The sequence below is a fragment of the Sphaeramia orbicularis genome, chromosome 21, assembly GCF_902148855.1.
Source record: "Sphaeramia orbicularis chromosome 21, fSphaOr1.1, whole genome shotgun sequence".
In the NCBI taxonomy this organism is placed as follows: domain Eukaryota; kingdom Metazoa; phylum Chordata; class Actinopteri; order Kurtiformes; family Apogonidae; genus Sphaeramia; species Sphaeramia orbicularis.
The window spans coordinates 51,060,267-51,079,532 of NC_043977.1; the positions used below are offsets into that span (position 1 = coordinate 51,060,267).

Below are 19,266 nucleotides of genomic sequence, written 5' to 3' on the forward strand. Positions count from 1 at the left end.
CTCTTTTATTCCTTCACTTAATGAGAATCGAAAAGGAATCAGATTGATAAGCAAAATCAATAATGGAATCGGAATCATTAAATTCTTATTGATTCCCATCCCTATACACCACACAGGGACGATTTTTAAACATCAGAAAAAAAAGAACAGATAAATAAATAAAAATAATAAAAATCAAAATAAAAATATTACATTAACTTTTCCCATCCACCGCACCCCCCCCCCCCCCCCCCCCCCCCCTTCCTTGTATGGCTCTCAGTTTCCTTTATTCTCAAGGCTGTTTGACATATTCCAACAAACCAAATTCCTAAAAACTCTTGTGAAAAATAAGAAATGTTGCCTTGAACTATCTCTTCCTGTTTCTGGAAATGTGTCTTATCACAGATGAGCTGGCTCTAATGCGCCATGGCACCATGTTGATATTAGATGCACATTACAGCTTTTAGGGGTAATTCCAATTTCTCGTAAGATAGGAGACACTGCTTCTTTGGCCTGAGAATACTTTGTATCCGGGGTGCATAAATGCAACTTTTGGGTCAGCAGTAACCAATATAATAAGCCCTATTGAATTCAAATCATGGAAAATAGTTGCTGTGACTGTTCTGGAAAACTCAAAGCAGCCACAATCAATATTTTTCATATTCATCTTTTGTAAATAACATTGGTTGCTTGCAGTGAACTATTACCCAAAATGAATGTTAGCATCATTCACATCATTGTTTTGGCAGAACACACTGCAAATGTACTGTTTTTATTCATTCTCATGTTGTAAAATGTAAAAATAAGTAAGGCGATTTTCTGTCACTTGGTTTGGAGTGAACGGGTATTCCACACCGCAAAAATCTAAATCTTACCAAGTGTATTTTTCTCATTTCTAGTCAAAATATCTCATCACATTTAAAATAAGACAATCACCTAAAGAGTAACTTTTCAGTGAGATATAAGAACTTATTTTTAGACAATAGATCTTGATAATCTTATCTCAAGAAATATTGCCGAGATAATTTTCACTTGTTCCAATGGCAGATTTTTTTGCTCAATTCAAGATTTTTTTTTTGCTTAATTCAAGCAAAAAAAATCTGACAATGGAACAAGTGAAAATTATCTTCGTAAGAGTTCTTGAATTAAAATTTTCAAGATCTATTGTCTAACAATAAGTTCATATATATCTCCCTGAAAAGTTACTCTTTAGGTGATTATGTCTTATTTTAAGTGCAACGAGATATTTTGACTAGAAATGAGAAAAATACACTTTGTAAGATTTTGATTTTTGGAGTGCAGACAGTGGAAGTCTGGCTGCAATAAAGAGAACGGAAGAGGCAGCTGTTTTCTACCTAAGACGGTTGATGCTAGAATAGATGAACCAGACAGATGCTCCACACTGCATGCTGCACCATACAGATTATTTAGATACACTTAGAGAAACCTTTAGCTTCTTCAGGATGTAATATTTTTGCTTAGGACAGTGTTTTCAACCTTTGGGTCTGGACCCCACGTGGGGTCGCCTGGAATTCTGATGAAATTTTCAGGAAGTGTTGATACTGGCACAAGGAACAAATGGTTAAATTTTGGTGGTGATTTTATGCCGCATTTCCACTATGTGGAACCGGCTCAGCTCGACTCAACTCGGGTTCCAGGTCCTATTCCTGGAGACTGTTTCCATTACAGCAGGGGTGTCAAACTCATTTTAGTTCAGGGGCCACATTCAACTAAATTTAATCTGAAGTGGGCCGAACCAGTAAAATTTCTATATTGTTATGTTATTATATGTCAACTCCAACCTTTTCTCTATGTTTTAGAGTGAAAAAAGTAAATTTACATTATGAAAAGGTTTAAATCTACAAACTATCCTTTCAAAAGATGTGAATAACTTGAACAAACTGAAAAAATAAGTGTGATTTTAACAATATTCTGCTTCAGTTTATCATTTACACATGTACATTATAACTTACAGATCACAGTGGATCTACAAATACACAAAACATTTAATAACAGGTGGAATATTATTAAAATTGTACTTACTTCTCTTAAGACATTTCAGGTTGTTCATATTTGTTCAGGTTATTCACATTTTTTGCAAAATTATACTTTGTTTTAGTGTAAATACATGAAAATATTTACATTTACAAAGAGAAAAAATTGGAGTTGTCATTATTTATATGGTATTATGATAGTATTTTACTGATTTGACCCACTTTAGATTGAATTGTTCTGAATGTGGAACCTGAACTAAAAGGATTGTTAATATCTTAGTGTAATTTTTGCATTTCACAAATTCATCCCAAGGGCCGGACTGGACCCTTTGGCGGGCCAGATTTGGCGCCCGGGCCGCATGTTTGACACCTGTGCATTACAGGATAATACCGACTTTTCAGTACCTGGACGTCACAGCGATGCGGTGCGGTACTTCCATGTCGTCTACTCAGAGAGTTGCTGATAAACTCACTTGTTGTGTGTTGTCTCGTCAAGCTCCTGCTGAATTTTTACATCCGAACCTCCTCGACAAACCGTGGTGTAGTTTTACGGGCTGTCATCATGTGGATTAACCTACCGCTATATTTCCTGTCAACTTCTGCATCTATTTTTTGTAAAGCGGCGGGTCACAGAGACAACTCTCTGACCAATCAGTGGTCTGAAGTGTTTACACGTCACGTTTTAGTATCTGGTCCCCAGTCCTGGAACCTCGGCGGAGGTGATACCAAAAAACTAGTACCGGGTACCAGATTCCAGTTCCTTTTTCGTAATGGAAACGCAAAAAGGCCGAGTCGGTGCCACGTATTGGAAACACAGCAATAGACAGAATAGACACATTTCAGCCATTATAAGTAAATGGGGAAAAAAAGATTTAAAAACTCATAAGAAATTTGAACTGACATTGTCACTGGCTAACTATAAACCTAATTTGGTATGAATTCAACCAATAGTTTTACTGCTAAAGTGTTAACAATCAATCAAAGACACAAACCTAACCAAAAACAATACCCCTTATCTCCCCTTTGGGGGTGGGATAAGCATGGATTGTTAAGGCCAGTCAACTCAGGATCTACACATATCAGGGCTGAAAACTGCATTTATTCTTCTCCGAAATGGCAAAAACCATATAAAGTGAATATAAAAAATGCAAATCTCAGTACTTTTTCCAATTTCCATTAACCTTTTTAACCCTAAACATCCAGCAACCCAATCAGAGGTTTGGGTTAGGAGTACATCTGGGCCATGTTTGAGCTGATGTGGCTCAGGTTAGGCTTTTACTACATTAAACAAAAAACTAGGACATGTTCCCTTTGAAAAGAAGTCTAATACATACATTTGGGCTTTATGCGTCTTCCCAAAGAATAGTTCCATTATGTTTCTGATTTGCTTTCATCTGTGGTATGCACTGATGGAGGCTTCAAGGGATCATCTATTCAGTGTGTCATTGTTCCACATGGAAATAGATCTGGAGTTTGGGTAGATGCACAATGATATCAAAATAATGGACAATAATAGTCATTTCCTCTCAAGACAAACTCATCTAATCTTAACCCATAAAGAAAGTCTTACTTTTGTGACAGTTCCCAAATCAATTTTTCTCTTTATTAAACCTTTTTTATGAGATTTATCGCTATTATAATATTATCCGCTGTATTTAGCATTTTTTCAGTCAAAATCAGATATTTTCATTATTCAATTTACTGATCATGTAAATGTTCAGATTAAAGTTGATGGTTATTAAATCAAAAACAGAGAAAACTGAAGAAAAAATGACTTTTTCAGTAAAATATATCATTAACTGAACATAAACCCAGTGTGTCCATCCACTGCCATAGATCCAACTCCATGGGTTTAACTGGTGAATCAATGTTGTAGAAGACAGCAGTGTTTCCACGGTAACTACGGAGCCTCTGAACATCCAAATGGGTCATATCTGATCTGATGACCATGAAAAGACGATAAACTGTATTTTACACCAATTATTTACACGTATTGATAGGATTAGTGGATCAACAGGTATTAAACAGTTTAGATCAGTAGATGGTTTCGGATGCCAGTGGATTTTTGGATCTTTATGGGTTAAACAAAAAAGTAGGACATGCTCTCTTTCAAATGAAGTCTAATACATACATTTGGGCTTTATGCATCTTCCAAAATGAAAGTTCCATTATGTTTCTAATTTGCTTTCATCTGTGGTATTTTTTTGATGGATGTAACAAGGGATCATCTATTCAATGTGTCATTGTCCCTGATGGAATAGGGGTAGAAGCATAATGATATCAAAATAATGGATAATAATGGATAAGTCCTCTCAAGACAACCACATCTATACTTAACCCTTGAAGGCCCAGTGCTACTTTTGAAATTAATTTTTCTCTCTATTTAACCTTTCTTATGTGATTTATCACTATTTATTATAATATTATCCTCTGTATTTTGCATTTTTTCAGTCAAAATCAGGTATTTTTCATTATTTAATTTATTGATAATGTACTGTATTTTCCAGACTATAGAGCGCACCTGACTATAAGCCGCAGGTGTCCACGTTGTAACATGAGATATTTACACGGAAAGATGGTAAACAGACATATTATTTAAATATTTATTTCTATACCTTAACTGCTTTTTAGCTTACCGACCGACAGACTGTAAGCTATTGTCGTCATGCGTCGTCCGGCGTTGTCGTTGTATGTTGTCCATTACAAAAATTTCAATCGTCTTCTTCTCCGAAACTACAATTCCCATTGACTTCAAACTTGGTATACAGCTTCTGTATGATGATGTCAACAAAAGTTAGTGAAATTATTTGGATCCGGATCTGATTCTGGATTTGGTGCCATTTTGAAAAATGTCCCCATTATAAGAGATAGGAAGTGGATCGATGCAATAACTCAGTAAATATAAATGATATCCAGTGTAAATTTCTACAGTCCAGCCCTGATGGGGAGATGACCAAAACATAATGTCCACATGCTGATCAGGATCTTCTTCTGGATCCGGGAACTTATGGAAAATTTAACATGGGCTCTTATGGGGAAAACATTTCAATCACCTTTTTCTCCCAAACTACAGTTCTGACTTCAAACTTGGTATACAGGTTCTTTACGATGATGTCAACACAAGGTATTGCAATTATTTGGATCCGGATCTAATTCTGGATTTGGTGTGACTTTGACAAATTCTCCCATTATAACAGATAGGAAGTGGATTGATCCAATAAATCAGTAAGTATCAATGATATCAAGTAGGAATTAGAATTTTTTACAGATCTGATTGAAATATGACCAAAACATGGGCTATTTCTGTAATATAATAAATACACAGAACTGGGTGATAATAAATGGCATCTGGATACGAGGGCCGTTCAATAAGTTCATGGCCTCACCCAGAACAGAACAACACAGACTGATAATTTATATTTTATTTTTCAACATAATCTCCATTTACAGCAATGCACTTGGTCCATTGATGTTCAAGCATCACTATCCCATCACGAAAGAATGTAACATCCTGTATTATAACAACCAGTATTTCTGGGTGAGGCCATGAACTTATTGAACAGCCCTCGTACCTTTCCCAAAGCTTTTAATTTGGCCAGTAAGCTACAGGGCCATTGGTCCTATTTTTCCAAATAGTGCCTGTAACACGGCAGTAAAACAGCAGGAACACGGCTGATTAAAAAACCCAGAAAGTCATTGATCGCTATCTTCATCTTCCTTCTGCTCATTGAAACCACTGCAGTCGTCTTCTTAAGTGTCGGAGTTGAACAGCCTCAGAAAGGCTCCGTCACACACCTTCACAGTCTCTCTTCCATTGTCTCTCATTGTCACTTCCGTGCTGCAGCTCTATTTCCTTCTTAAATAGACACTTTTAATTTAAAAGCTGCATCATATGCATTTCTTGGTGTGTTTTCCATGATGAGGGTTTGTGCATAACACGCAAAATGATTGTTCAAAGTTAAGCTTAAAACTTCTCTTCATCACCTCTTCCACCTGTCTGTCTCGCTTTTGCGCTTCCTGCTACAGCGCCCCCTGGAGGCCGTTAGCCCGTAAAAATCTTTACTTGAGCCACATCGTTGTACAAGGCGCAGGGTTCAAAGTGTGAGAAAAAAGTAGCGGCTTATAGTCAGGAAAGTACAGGGGGGAGCTGGGCTTTCTAGTTTATTATTATAATTATTTTTTTATTATTACCTTTGCCAAAGAGGTTATGTTTTTGCCGGCGTTGGTTTGTCTGTCTGTCTGTCTGTCTGTCTGTGTGCAAGATAACTCAAAAAGTCATGGACGGATTTGGATGAAAATTTCAGGAAATGTTGATACTAGCACAAGGAACAATTTATTAAATTTTGGTGGTGATCGGGGGGGCACTGATCTACCTTGGTGGAGGTTTGCGAGTGCTTTTCTAGTTATTACCTCCGCCAAGGAGGTTATGTTTTTTTCGGCGTTGGTTTGTTTGTCTGTCTGTTTGTCTGTCTGTCTGACTGATCTGCCTTGGCGGAGGTCTGCGCTGTACGAGTGCTTTTCTAGAAAAGAGAGCGCAGACCTCCGCCAAGGCAGATCAGTGCCCCCCCCAACCCTCCCTACCCCTGATCACTACCAAAATTTAATCATTTGTTCCTTGTGCCAGTATCAACATTTCCTGAAATCTTCATCCAAATCCATCCATAACTTTTTGAGGGGCGGGGGGGGGCACTGATCTGCCTTGGCGGAGGTCTGCGCTCTCTGAGCACAAAAAGCAAAAACAAAAACAAAAAAAAAACAAAAACAACAATAAAAAACAACAAGACAAATAATATTTTCCACTCCTCTTCACAATGCTCAGGGCTGATTCAGACTTAATTTAATGTATACTAACAACACATTTCTCCATCAACAGGATATTTATTTATTTATTTATTTATTTTTAATCAATTACTAGAGATTTCAGGCAATCCCATTTGAACCTCAAAGTAGAAAAACACTGGGTTAAATCAATAAAGAAGCTTTTCTGTAATTTCTGAAGCTCCAATGCTTTCAGCCCTCACACTCACTAACACTCACTGTGCTGAAAAAGCCTGTGAAAGCTAGTTCTGAAAAGCTAATAATGCATTATGAACTTTGAATCAGTCCACCGGCTCCCAAAAGGAAAACACACAAAACAAACCAGCAGCCAAACAGACATACTGTAACTGAATGCTCAGGAAAACAGACTAACCCCTCTTAAGTATGTCCCATGTGATGGCAGATGATAGAAACTGCCTCACTCCACCAAACAACACTTCAGCCTTCAGTGCACTACAACAGCAGTTCCACTTAAACACTGAACCACAGAGAAGCTTTTGAAACCGACACTCTCCATTTAATCTCCTTGCTCCCTAACCTGATTCCCCTTCATCTCCTTTGCCGTCGGTGGCCGGGGGAATCTAATTCATGAGAGGTCGATGACAGAATGGGGCCCGTAGTCCCGTTAAAAGGCTCCGGTGCCTTTACCGGTGTAGAGAGATTACAGTTAGTTAAAGCTGGACATCAAAGTATGGTGTTGAGGGAACTTATTAGAGTAAAAGAGGTGATGTTGAGCGCTGAAGTAAAGTCATGCAATTAGAGCGGTTTGATGTGACTGCTGATGAAAAAAAAAAAAAAAAACATGTAAAAAATCTAACACATCCAAACCCTTCAACTAAATGGTCATAGCAACGTTTGTACTTAAGCAACGTGTGGTTTCATGCGATGTTGGGGTTGGATCTAGAAAAATGTAGATTTTCAACGAGTGGAACAGAAGACAAGTATTATAAAACCTTTATCAGTTTCAGTTTATTTGCCATTTGCAGAAAAACTGCATTGGAAAATTAGTTGCAAGAGAGAGCTCAGCATAAAAATACATGAAAGACAGTAAAAGGTTAAAAAAAAAACAAAAAAAAAACAATGGAAAATGACATGAATATATTATATTACATATATTAAAAGACTTTCTTTGACCTGATGTCATGTGGACGTTCTTCAGCTGACTAGTTTCAGTTTGAGCCACTGGTGCAGCTTGTTATTTGGATTGTTTCATATGTGTGTATCCCCCTTTTTTTCTTCTTTCTTTCTTTGTTTTTGATCACTACTGTTATTATAATAATAATAATAATAATTATTATTATTATTATTATTAGTAGTAGTAGTAGTAGTAGTAGTATTACCTCCACCAAGGAGGTTATGTTTTCACTGGGGTTTGTCTGTCGGTCTGTTTGTTTGTCTGTTAGCAAGATAACTCAAAAAGTTATGGAAGGATTTTGATGAAATTGTCAGGAAATGTTGATACTAGCACAAGGAACAAATGATTAAATTTTAGTGGTGATAGGGTGGGGGGGGGGGGGGGTCTGATCTGCCTTGGTGGAGGTCTGCACTCTCTGAGTGCTTTTTTAGTTGTTGATTTGTTTGTCGGATGTTGTCCCAACCACACACACACACCTGGAGGAGGAGGGGGGGGGGGGGAATTGGGGGATATTGACCTGTGTAATTAATGCATTTTGGTCTATTGTAAAATATGTTTATAAAATGATAAATAAAGAGGTTTATATATATATATATATATATATATATATATATATATATATATATATATATATATATATATATATATGTATATATATATATATATATATATATGGTGTTAAAGGAACTTATTAGAGTGGAAGAGGTGATGTTGAACGCAGTAAAGTCATGCAATTAGGGCGGTTTGGAAAACAAATTGCAGGAGCTCAATAAGACATTACAAAGTAAAAAAAAACAATGAAAAATTACATTAATATATTATATTACATATAAGACTTTCTTTGACCTGATGTTATGTGGACGTTCTTTCGCTCTTCTACTGTTATTATTATTATTATTATTATTATTATTATTACCTCCGCCAAGGAGGTTATGTTTTCATCAGGGCTTGTCTGTCTGTCTGTCTGTCTGTCTGTTTGTTTGTCTGTTATCAAGTTACTCAAAAAGTTAGGGACAGATTTTGATGAAATTTTCAGAAAATGTTGATACTGGCACAAGGAACAAATGATTAAATTTTGGTGGTGATGGGGGAGGGTCAAGGTCTGTGCTCTCTGAGTGCTTTTCTAATTTTTATTATTTTGATTATTATTATTATTATTGTTGTTGTTGTTGTTGCTGTGTTTGTTGGATGTTCTTTGTATTTATGTGAGTACCACCTGGAGGAGGGAGGGGGTGGGACTGGGGGACAGTGGTCTGCGTAATTAATGCATTTCGGTCCCTTTTAAAATATGCTTATAAAATGATAAATAGAGCTGTAAAAAAAAAAAAAAAAGTACAGTGTTAAGGGAACTTATTACAGGAGATGTTGAGCTCTGAAGTAAAGTCATGCAATTAGAGCGGTTTGATGTGACTGCTGATGAAAAAAAAACATGCAAAAAATCGAACACATCAAAACCCTTCAACTAAATGGTCGTAGCAACACTTGCACTTGAGCAACGTGTGGTTTCATGCTGCTGGATTTTGAGGCCTATCTTTGTTGGCATTTAAATAGTTTTGTCATGTCAAAGTACAAATTGCTCAAACCCTTCTAGAAGTGGAAATTAGTCCCTTTGAAAACTACTCACGTCCTGTTGTCTGCAAATAATTCACTATAAAAATACATGGACAGTACTGAGCAAAATTCTTATTCCACCTCTAGCTTTGTTCTTTTTGCACAGGTGAAATGAGCATACATATTTATTTCTAATTCTCTTTTCTTCAAATACAAAGAGAAAATACAGAAATTATGTGCACAGGCTCATAAGACACACAACAAACTGACTAAATGTTAGAAGAAGAAGAAACAGCAGCACAAACACAAACATTTCAGGTGAATGTACTGAATAAAACCTGGTGTAAATATCAGAAAATGAATGCAATAAATCTCATATTGCCAGAACAAAAGCATTTCAGACATGTTAAGTGCAAAGGGAGGTCACAGTAAATACAACCACTTTTGTTTATAGAAGCTAGTTTTTCTCTGAAATTTTAGTTTTTACTGTAGATACTTCTCATATATCAAGGTTGGATCTTAATACAGAGACTGAAGAATGCATGTGGTCATTAGAATTTTACTAAATTAACCTCCAGCACACCTGACGGTTGTTATCAGGCTTCCACAGAACTTGATAGCTTATCATTTGAATCAGGTGTTTTGGAAGAGGGATACATCTAAAACATGCAGGATACCGGCCCTCGAGGACCAGAATTGGACACCCCGGGTTTGCATGGTCACTTAAATAATCTGACAACTCCATAAATTGGATAATGATCGGAGTATTGGCGTGCAAGTAAACAGGCTCATTACCTCCGTGCAGGGGTGTCAAACTCATTTTAGTTCAGGGGCCACATTCAGCTAAATTTGAAATGAAGTGGGCCGGACCAGTAAAATAATAACATAATAATATATAAATAATGTCAACTCCAAACTTTTCTCTATGTTTTACAGTGAAAAAAGTAAAATTGCATAATGAAAATGTTTACATCTACAAACTATCCTTTCAAACAACATGAATAACATGAACAAACTGGGAAAAAAATTGTAATTTTAACACTATTATGCTTTAGTTTATCATTTCCACATGTACATTATAACTTATAGATCACAGTGGATCTACAGATACACAAAATAGCAGTAGCAGGTGGAATATTATTAAAATTGCACTTCTCATAAGACATTTTAGGTTCATATTTGTTCAGGTTATTCAGAGTTTTTACGAAATTATACAGTGTTTTAGTGTAAATACATGAAAATATTTACATTTACAAAGAGAAAAATTTGGAGTTATGAGTATTTATAGGTTATTATGAGACTGAACTGGTCTGAATGTGGAACCTGAACTTAAATGATTGTTAATATCTTAGTGTAATTTTTGCATTTCACAAATTCATTCCAGGGGCCGGACTGGACCCTTTGGCGGGCCGGATTTGGCCCCCGGGCCGCATGTTTGACACCTGTACCCCAGTGGAAATATGGATACATTATAAAGCATGATACTTGGTAACTTAAATCTCCTGAACCTCCTACAATCCAACAACCTGTCACTAGAACTATGATAGATGATCCAGGGTCATCAGCTGACCTCTGTTCTGACCTACATACTGTAGCACATGGACCGAGGTCTGAAATTCTCTGACAAAACTCTACCAACTCATAACTCTGCTAACCTCAACCCTTGAGGTTTCTTCTTATGGACTTTCTATTAAAAGTCTGGAAGCCAGAGGGATATCCCTGATGATATCATTAGGCCTTGACAAATCTGCACCAGAGCCATAAAGGACATCATACCACTAACTAGAGTACAAACATTTTTGTGTAAAATCAGTGGAGTACCTAATTAAATTTCATTGAAGTCTTTTTTCGATTACTTGCGTTCCTCTCCTCTGAGCCCAAAAATGCCAGCTCATTTTCATTCCTATTGATAGTGATAATGATGGTGTGGATTGTAGCGCAGCAGAGCACAAACACCACAGTAGCATCGATACACTGTGCTGCCTTTCTAACAGTAGACCATTTGCTTTGGTCAATTTATGGTTTATATCTTCCTGCTATTGACCCGCCTCCAGAGATGAGCAGCTGCTTTGCCCACAACAGCATGAGCATCCCCTTGCCCAGGCATGAAATTGACCTTGGCCTGCAGGCTCGGTGCTGAGATAAGCCCAAACAGGCACGATAAAACCCAGATTCCCCCGGCGCCCGCGGGCCGAGCAGTGAGAGAGGAACCTTGCAGTGATGACGTCAGAGAGGTTTTATTGTCCCCTCGCTGGGGAAAGACACGCAGCGAGTGTGAACGCAGCTCAACGGCCCACCTGCCTGCCCATACTCTTGTGTGTGGCGTATTAAAATTCATGAGCTGCATTGGTTTGAATGCCAAGGTTTATGGCAGCGTTCTGCCTCTGCATAGGCCCAGAGGGATGAACACCAGGAGAGATTAGAGAAGGATGGTAGAGCGAGATATGGGATCAAGAGAGGGAGAGCAAGAGAGGATAGGAGGAGATAAGCGAAGAATGGAGGAGAGGGGAATTAAAAATAGTGGATGGAAGTCGAAATTTCAGCTTAGACAGAATGTTGATATAAGTCTGTTCTGTAAAACTTCATATTTGTAGCAATGCAGTATTTGTTTTCTAAGATACTAAATTAGGTACACTGTAAAAAAAAAAAAAAAAAAAACATAAAAAAAACTGTAATATTCTGGTAGAAGGGGTGCTGAAAAAATACAGTAAAATAATGGAAAATAACCATCTCATAAAAATACGGTAGTCTTCCATAATTAAAATACAGTTTTTGCCCTAACTTTACATGAGATTTTGCTTCTTTTTTTTTTTCTATATATATTTATATATATATATATATATATATATATATATATATACATATATATATATATATATATATATATATATATATATATATATATATATATATATAAATAATTTTCAATGAGACTAAGTTGTACAATCCACTGGTAAAAAAGTGTATTTTGACAGTTCATCAGTGCTTATACATGTTATACATTCACAAAAATACATTTATTCAACATTTTTTGTTGTGAAACCTCCCATAATTACACAAGACATTTGTCAATTATTAAACAAGTCTTGTTAAATTTACAGAACAAATACTTCTTTAATGGTTAAATGTCAGGAATTTTATCTTGTTTTATTATTATTATTATTTTTTTTTTTTTTTACAGTATTAAACTTTAAATTAACAGTTTAATCTCATAAATAGAAAAGATATATTTGTGAAATTATGATGCATTTGCAAATGTATTTTAACTGTATTTTTCTGTGAAAAAGGAAAAAAATTATTTTAAAAAATTTAAATTTTATGGTTATTCAGTTACATTTTTTTCATGTTATTTTATATTTGACGTGTAAAATCACAGTCTATTTTTGCCATTTCATTGATATTTTCCTCTATCTTAAAAATACAGGAAAAATCTGTAAAACAAACAGTGAAAATTCTGTTAAATTACTTTTTTTTTTTTTTTTTTTTTAACAGTGTATGGATACAATGTGGGAGCTTAAAAATTAAGGGGAAAAATGGTTTCTTTTGGTTAAGGGATGAGAAGGTCACTACTGGCCAGGATGCGTTTAGCTTAGCCCAGCCTATAGACTCCAAACAAGGAGAACCAAAGCAACGTGTAGTGCCTCTGTACTTACTTTCAGTCCCTAACACAGACGTTAACACAATAACACATCCTCATTCAACACCTGAGGTGCAGATCTTTACAGTCTTGTAGAAGCCAATAATATAATAACAGCCGATAACGTAATAATGACTGATAACATAATAAATTTGCCATTTTTAAAATGTAATAAGCCAATCACGTAATATCTGGCCAATAACGTAATAAAAGTCCTGAAACGATAATGTAATAACTTTTGGCCAATAACTTTAGAACTTATTGGCTGGTTATTACGTCATCGGCCTGGTAAAAAAAATAAAAAATAAATAAATAAATAAATCTTTGCAAATGTAATAACTGAGCCAATAACGTAATAAGTTAGAACATTATTGACCAAAAGCTATTACATTATCAGTTCAGGACTTTTAACACATTATTGCCCAGATATTACGTTATTGGCCTATTACATTTTAAGAATGGCAAATTTATTACGTTATCAGCCGTTATTATCTTATCTGTTGTTGTTACATTATTGGCTTCTACAAGTCTTTAATAAACATTAAATAATAACCTGACATGTAACAGTGCACTAACAGGAGAGTTCTAGGTATAATTGTCCTGATAAACTGCACTTGGTAATGTGTGTATTGTACATTTTAAATAGACCTCAGGATGCATTCTAAGAACTTTGCATTGTTAAATTATTGTCTTTATTACCCCGCCCCCCAAAGGGGAGGCAAGGGGTATTGTTTGTGGTTCGGTTTATTACCTCCGCCAGGAGGTATTGTGATCACTTTGCTTTGTGTGTTTGTTTGTTTGTTTGCATGTTTGTTTGTTAGCAACTTTACAGGAAAACTAGTACAACCATCTTTACCAAACTGTACCCACAGATAGGCCTAGGCCCTGGGATGAACCTATTACATTTTGGACCAAGTAGGCCAAAGTTCAAGGTCACAGCAAGGTCACAAAATCTCAAATTTTCCTACCTCTCATCACTGAGCAATTTTCGAAAATTCATAAAAAAAACTTCAAAACGATTCCAGTTAGCCTCCAATTCGATCCACCCGTAGCTTATAACAATATCTTGTATCTGGCACAAAATTGTCCTCATCCACTGTGGAATGTGGACTCTGTGGACATTTACATTTAACATTGAAAATCTCATTTCCCACACATTTTTCATTAGAACTCAACAAATATTGATTGGAATTTAATATAATTTGACATACACATGACTGGTACCAAGCTTCAACTTTGTTACAAAATATTCTTCCACTCCATTTCTCTTCTGTTACGCTCTGTTGACTTTTGTTATTTTTTATGCACCATTTTCAAATAATCATAAAAAATGCAATTTGTGAAATATCATTATGAAGTTTGTTTTGCACATCCATACTTTAAAAAGCAGTAGTTGATCCATACACGTACACGGTTCGGGGTGCTTGGCGGAGGTTTGCATTCTCTGAACACTTGTTTGTTTCTTTGTTTGTTTGTTGACACTTTAGCAGCAAAACTGTTGGGTGAATTCATACCAAATTGGGTTCATCGATTGCCAGTGACCCAGAACAGATCTCATTACGTTTTGGGAACACCAGGTCAAAGTTCAAATTTTTTTAAATTAATTTTTAAAAAATCTTCACATTTATTTATAATGGGCAAAATATGTGTGAAGGGTTTGCTGTGCCTGGCTCCACTTGTAATTATTTATGTAGACGTCTTAGCAGAGGCCCCAGGCAGTCTGTTGGGCACCAGGTAAAAGTTCTATAGGAGTCAGTTCAGCCAGTGGTCACGACTCATTCATTCCAACCCAAGACCAAAAATCTACTTTACATTTGTATTTATTTCAAATGTAAACTGGTTAGAAGTTCAAACATCTACAGAATAGTAAAAAGTTAGATGTGTGCAGCTTCTGCGCTTCCAAGTCTTCCAAGAGTTAGTGTGCATGTTAGAAGAATGGACGTTAGCGCAGTGCAAATATATAAACTCAATAGTTTTCTTGGTCCAGCAGTGCTTATCAATACTTTTCACTGAGAACATCTTGTGGGTTTCCTTTTGACATTTCATTGCAAATCGTCGATTGGTTGTGTAAGCGGTTCTTACCACTGCAGCTGCCACATTATAAGACACTGCAGAGGGGAAGAGCTCGTCAGCCTTCAGGGGTCCCCTAAGGGCATGAGGACCCAAGTACTTGAATGCCTTCACAAGATGTGCCTCTGGTCCTGCGCCAAATGTGACCCTTAAGTTTTGTCCAATAGTTTTGTACTTAAAGGGAGATAAATTCTCCCCCTCTAAACCTTTTATCCAGCTTGACTCACACCTCCATGGCTTTCAGTGGTCAATTTTCATTGAATTTTGTGCAAGTTTCAACAAAGCTTTAGGCTTCTTCAAAGTCATGCAAGTGTAACTGGAAACAGCAAACAGGAAAGATAGACTGCTTTAAGGCGAGGATTTATTTTATAGTAGGCTTTTTTTCCCCCCGAAGTGGTTATTGACACAGTACTGTGGCACGAAATATCAGTTTATCTATTACCACAGAGCCAATCAGTGTCCTCGTAATATCAGTTGTAGACTGGTAACTTGTCACATCTCAAAAATGTCACATCCTGAAAAGTACTAAGGCAATCAGATAGAAAATAGGACAGCCTTCAAAACAGTGGAGATTTAGCTCAGCAGGTAAGACTTTGGACTGCAATGTGAAAGGCTAGGGTTTGATTCCTGGTCAAAGCTCAAAGCAGTAAGTTTTTTTCTGCTGATTTTCAAAGGGGGGGGCACGGTGCTGATAGGTAATTCCGACATTAATATAAATTTGCCACTGGGACAACGTTCAGAGTGCAGAATCCAGAGCACAGTACTCAATACACTGAACTAACACAGAATTGAGAGGTAAAACTCAACACTGCCACATCTAACACAGTACTCTACAGTACATTGAAGTATTCACCATAAATCACCACAGTACTGTGGCAACAACAGATTGATGAGTTCATGTAACAGTATCCATGACTGGCTCTAGTACGGTGTTTTTCAACCTTGGGGTCGGGACCCCACGTGGGGTCGCCTGAAATTCGAATGGGGTCACCTGAAATTTCTAGTAATTGATAAAAATGTAAAACAAACAAACAAACAAAAAAACAACTTACGAATAAAAAAATATATGGTGAGTTGAGAGAGACGATCACAATACACAGAAGACATGACAAACTGTGAGTCTGAAACTGAAGCACTGTGGTTCTGTTTATCTGTCAAATGTTCATTGTGGTCAGTTTCAGATGCTGCAGCTCTTTCATAATTCATAGTTGGAGTTCTTGTTTGTTCAGTATTAATTGTCAGCCTTGTAAATACAAGCTGGACTGACTGTACATATCCAGACCAAGGAAAATCAAATTCTCCCTTTGTGCAATAATCTACACCTGGCTTTACTGCCTCAGTCTATAATAATATACATTATATAGACTAAATGTCGTCTAAAATTAACATTTACTTATAGTATAGCAAACTATTACATGATCAAAAACAAATTAATTTCAACAAAAAAGAAAAAAAAAGTCTCTGTTTTGTATGTCTGGGGTCACCAAATATTTGTTGATGTTAAAATGGGGTCATGAGCCAAAAAAGGTTGGGAACCGCTGCTCTATTACAAATGCTAACATTTGATTGTCTCTGTGGCAATAGACAAATTTATATTTCGTGCCACAGTACTGTGACAGTAGCCATTGTCTTTTTTTTAATTTGCAAAACAAGGGGCTTATGAGAAAGTGTGTTTGTGACAGTGGTTTTTAGATGCAAAACAATGAGATATGTACTGAGACCTTAGTCACTTTCACACCTGTATGTATATAGTATGATTTACTTCTATTTTCCTGTTTGTATATATGCAAATCTTGTATTTATTTATTTATTTTTTTTGTTCTTTTCTGCTAGTGTTTTTTCAAGAGTGTTTTTATGCAACTGATCTATTGCGATCATGGAATTTCCCTTGTGGATCAATTAAGTTTGTCTAAGTCTAAGGCCCAATCCCAGTTCACCCCTTACCCCTCCCCCTTGGCCCTTGCACTTAGCACGACCCCTTGAAACGAAGATGCAAGGGTTAGGGGTTGAAACATTCCCCTATGAAATGGGGCAACACTTCGCGACCTGTTACGTCATCAGCAGTCATCGATGCCTCTATTAACAGATAAGACAACTTTGTTTCCAAAAGTATTCCCCATGTCGTCAGCAGCTGTAACCATCTCTGTTCCATGGGCTTTGGTCATCTTTTTACGGCTATCAACTGTAAACCGCAGAAATACGATCTATAACACACTGAAACAGCATTAAATGATCGATAAAATAATTAAGTTCCTTACAAAGAAAATACATTTGTGTGTTTCTTTCATCACACTGCTGCACTTTTTTGGCTGTGTTTACCTCCATCTTGCCAACAATTCGAATAGAATTAAGGGAAATTTCTCCGACCCCTCCATTTGTAGTGTAAAATATCTCTGTTTCAGTGCTATGCAGTCCTCCGCCTTAACCCTTTCCATCCCTCTAATTGAGAATCGGGACAACACTACCCCATTCATGTGTACATGCAAAATGGAGGAGTAGGGGTAAGGGGGAGGGGCCAAGGGGTGAATTGGGATTCAGCCTAAGTCTTGTCTATGTACCTTTAATAAAACAAGTTTTTAAAGTAAAAATGGAATTTTTTTTAAGTTAATTTATGATCTGGTGTCTGCTGAAAAAAAGCCAAATAAATGGAATCTAACAGTCTGTACAATATTGAGTTGCATAGCTTCATGTGTGATATTTAGCCTTGAGTCCCTAAATTGTGTTCAATGAAATTGTGTTGAATTGTATTTGGAGTTGCTTCACATGTATTTTTTACCTTCGCCAGGAGGTATTGTGATCACTTTGCTTTGTGTGTTTGTTTATTTGTTAGCAACTTTACGAGAAAACTATTCCAACCATCTTTACCAAATTGTACCCACACATAGGCCTAGGCCCTGGGACAAACTCATTAAATTTTGGGCCAAGTAGGCCAAAGTTCAAGGTCACAGTAAGGTCACGAAATCTACAATTTTCCTATCTCTCATCATTGAGCAATTTTCGAAAATTCATAAATATTCAAAACGACTCCGATTAGCCATCAATTTGATCCGCCCATAGCTTATAACTATACCTTGTATCTGGCACAAAATTGTCCACATCCACTGTGGAATGTGGACTCTGTGGACATTTACATTTAACACTGAAAATTCCATTTACGACACATTTTTCATTATAGCTCAACAAATATTGATTGGAATTTAATATAATTTGACATACTCGTGACTCGTACCAAGCTTCAACTTTTTCTGCTGTATGGAACAACCTTGAAACTGTTTAATATAAAAAGAAATAGTCGATCCACACATGCACACCGTTCGGGGTGCTTGGTGGAGGTTTGCGTTCTCTGAACACTTGTTATTGTTAGATCAGATCCTTGACAGTGCATCCGGATCAGTCTCGGTGATGAAGATGTACCTTCCTAAAAAACAACGCAGTGCTTCTGAATGTCGGAAGTGAATCACACAGAGTACGACTAAATGAGAAATACGTTCAGTGAAGGCAGACAGGGTAAAATTGCTGCCGTTCGACACCACAGAGACATAAAGCAGAGAGTGGGAGCGAGTCAGAGGACTTGAGTGCCATAAAGCAAAGGAGTAGTAGCGACAAGTGGCTGAAACAAAATGAACTGCTTGAGGCCAAAGAGAATAAAACACAGAAGAGGACTGAACGACGGAAGGAAGGTTCAACAAAACAAAAAGAAAAAAAAAAAAAACATTAGCGGCCTTCAGAGAGTATAAAGTTTGCAGAGAAAAATAGTGGCGGTAGCGGGCTGCTGACAGCTCGAAACCCCGACAACCAAGACGTGCACTGTGATGGATCGGGGGAAAAGTGCAGGCAGAGTGAGTGAGGATGGAAGTGAGGTGTGCAAATAAGGAGAGAGGGATGGATGGAGTGAATGAGCAGGAGACTGACAGACTGAGAAGGAGAGGCGTCGACTGAATAAGGGAATGGGACACAGCTGACTGACAGATAGAGAGAGAAAGTGAATGAGGGAGAGATTGGGTGACAGTCTTACTTAGTGAGACATTGGATGGAGGAAAAAAAATCACAGAGGAGCTGGAACAAGGAGGAGGAGAGTAGAG

At 36.9% G+C, this 19,266-nt stretch overlaps 1 protein-coding gene and 1 long non-coding RNA gene across 2 annotated transcripts in view; one reads left to right on the top strand and one right to left on the bottom strand.

Annotated features, from left to right (window-relative positions):
- The window catches only part of dpp10 (dipeptidyl peptidase like 10), a 618,779-nt gene that overhangs the window by 109,189 nt on the left and 490,324 nt on the right, over positions 1 to 19,266 (top strand). The window lies entirely within an intron of this gene.
- Positions 17,625 to 19,266, bottom strand: part of LOC115411909 (uncharacterized) — a 23,636-nt gene continuing 21,994 nt past the window's right edge. The window contains exon 3 of the long non-coding RNA XR_003934284.1: positions 17,625 to 17,729. This is a non-coding gene — a long non-coding RNA (uncharacterized LOC115411909). The remainder of the gene's footprint in view (positions 17,730 to 19,266) is intronic.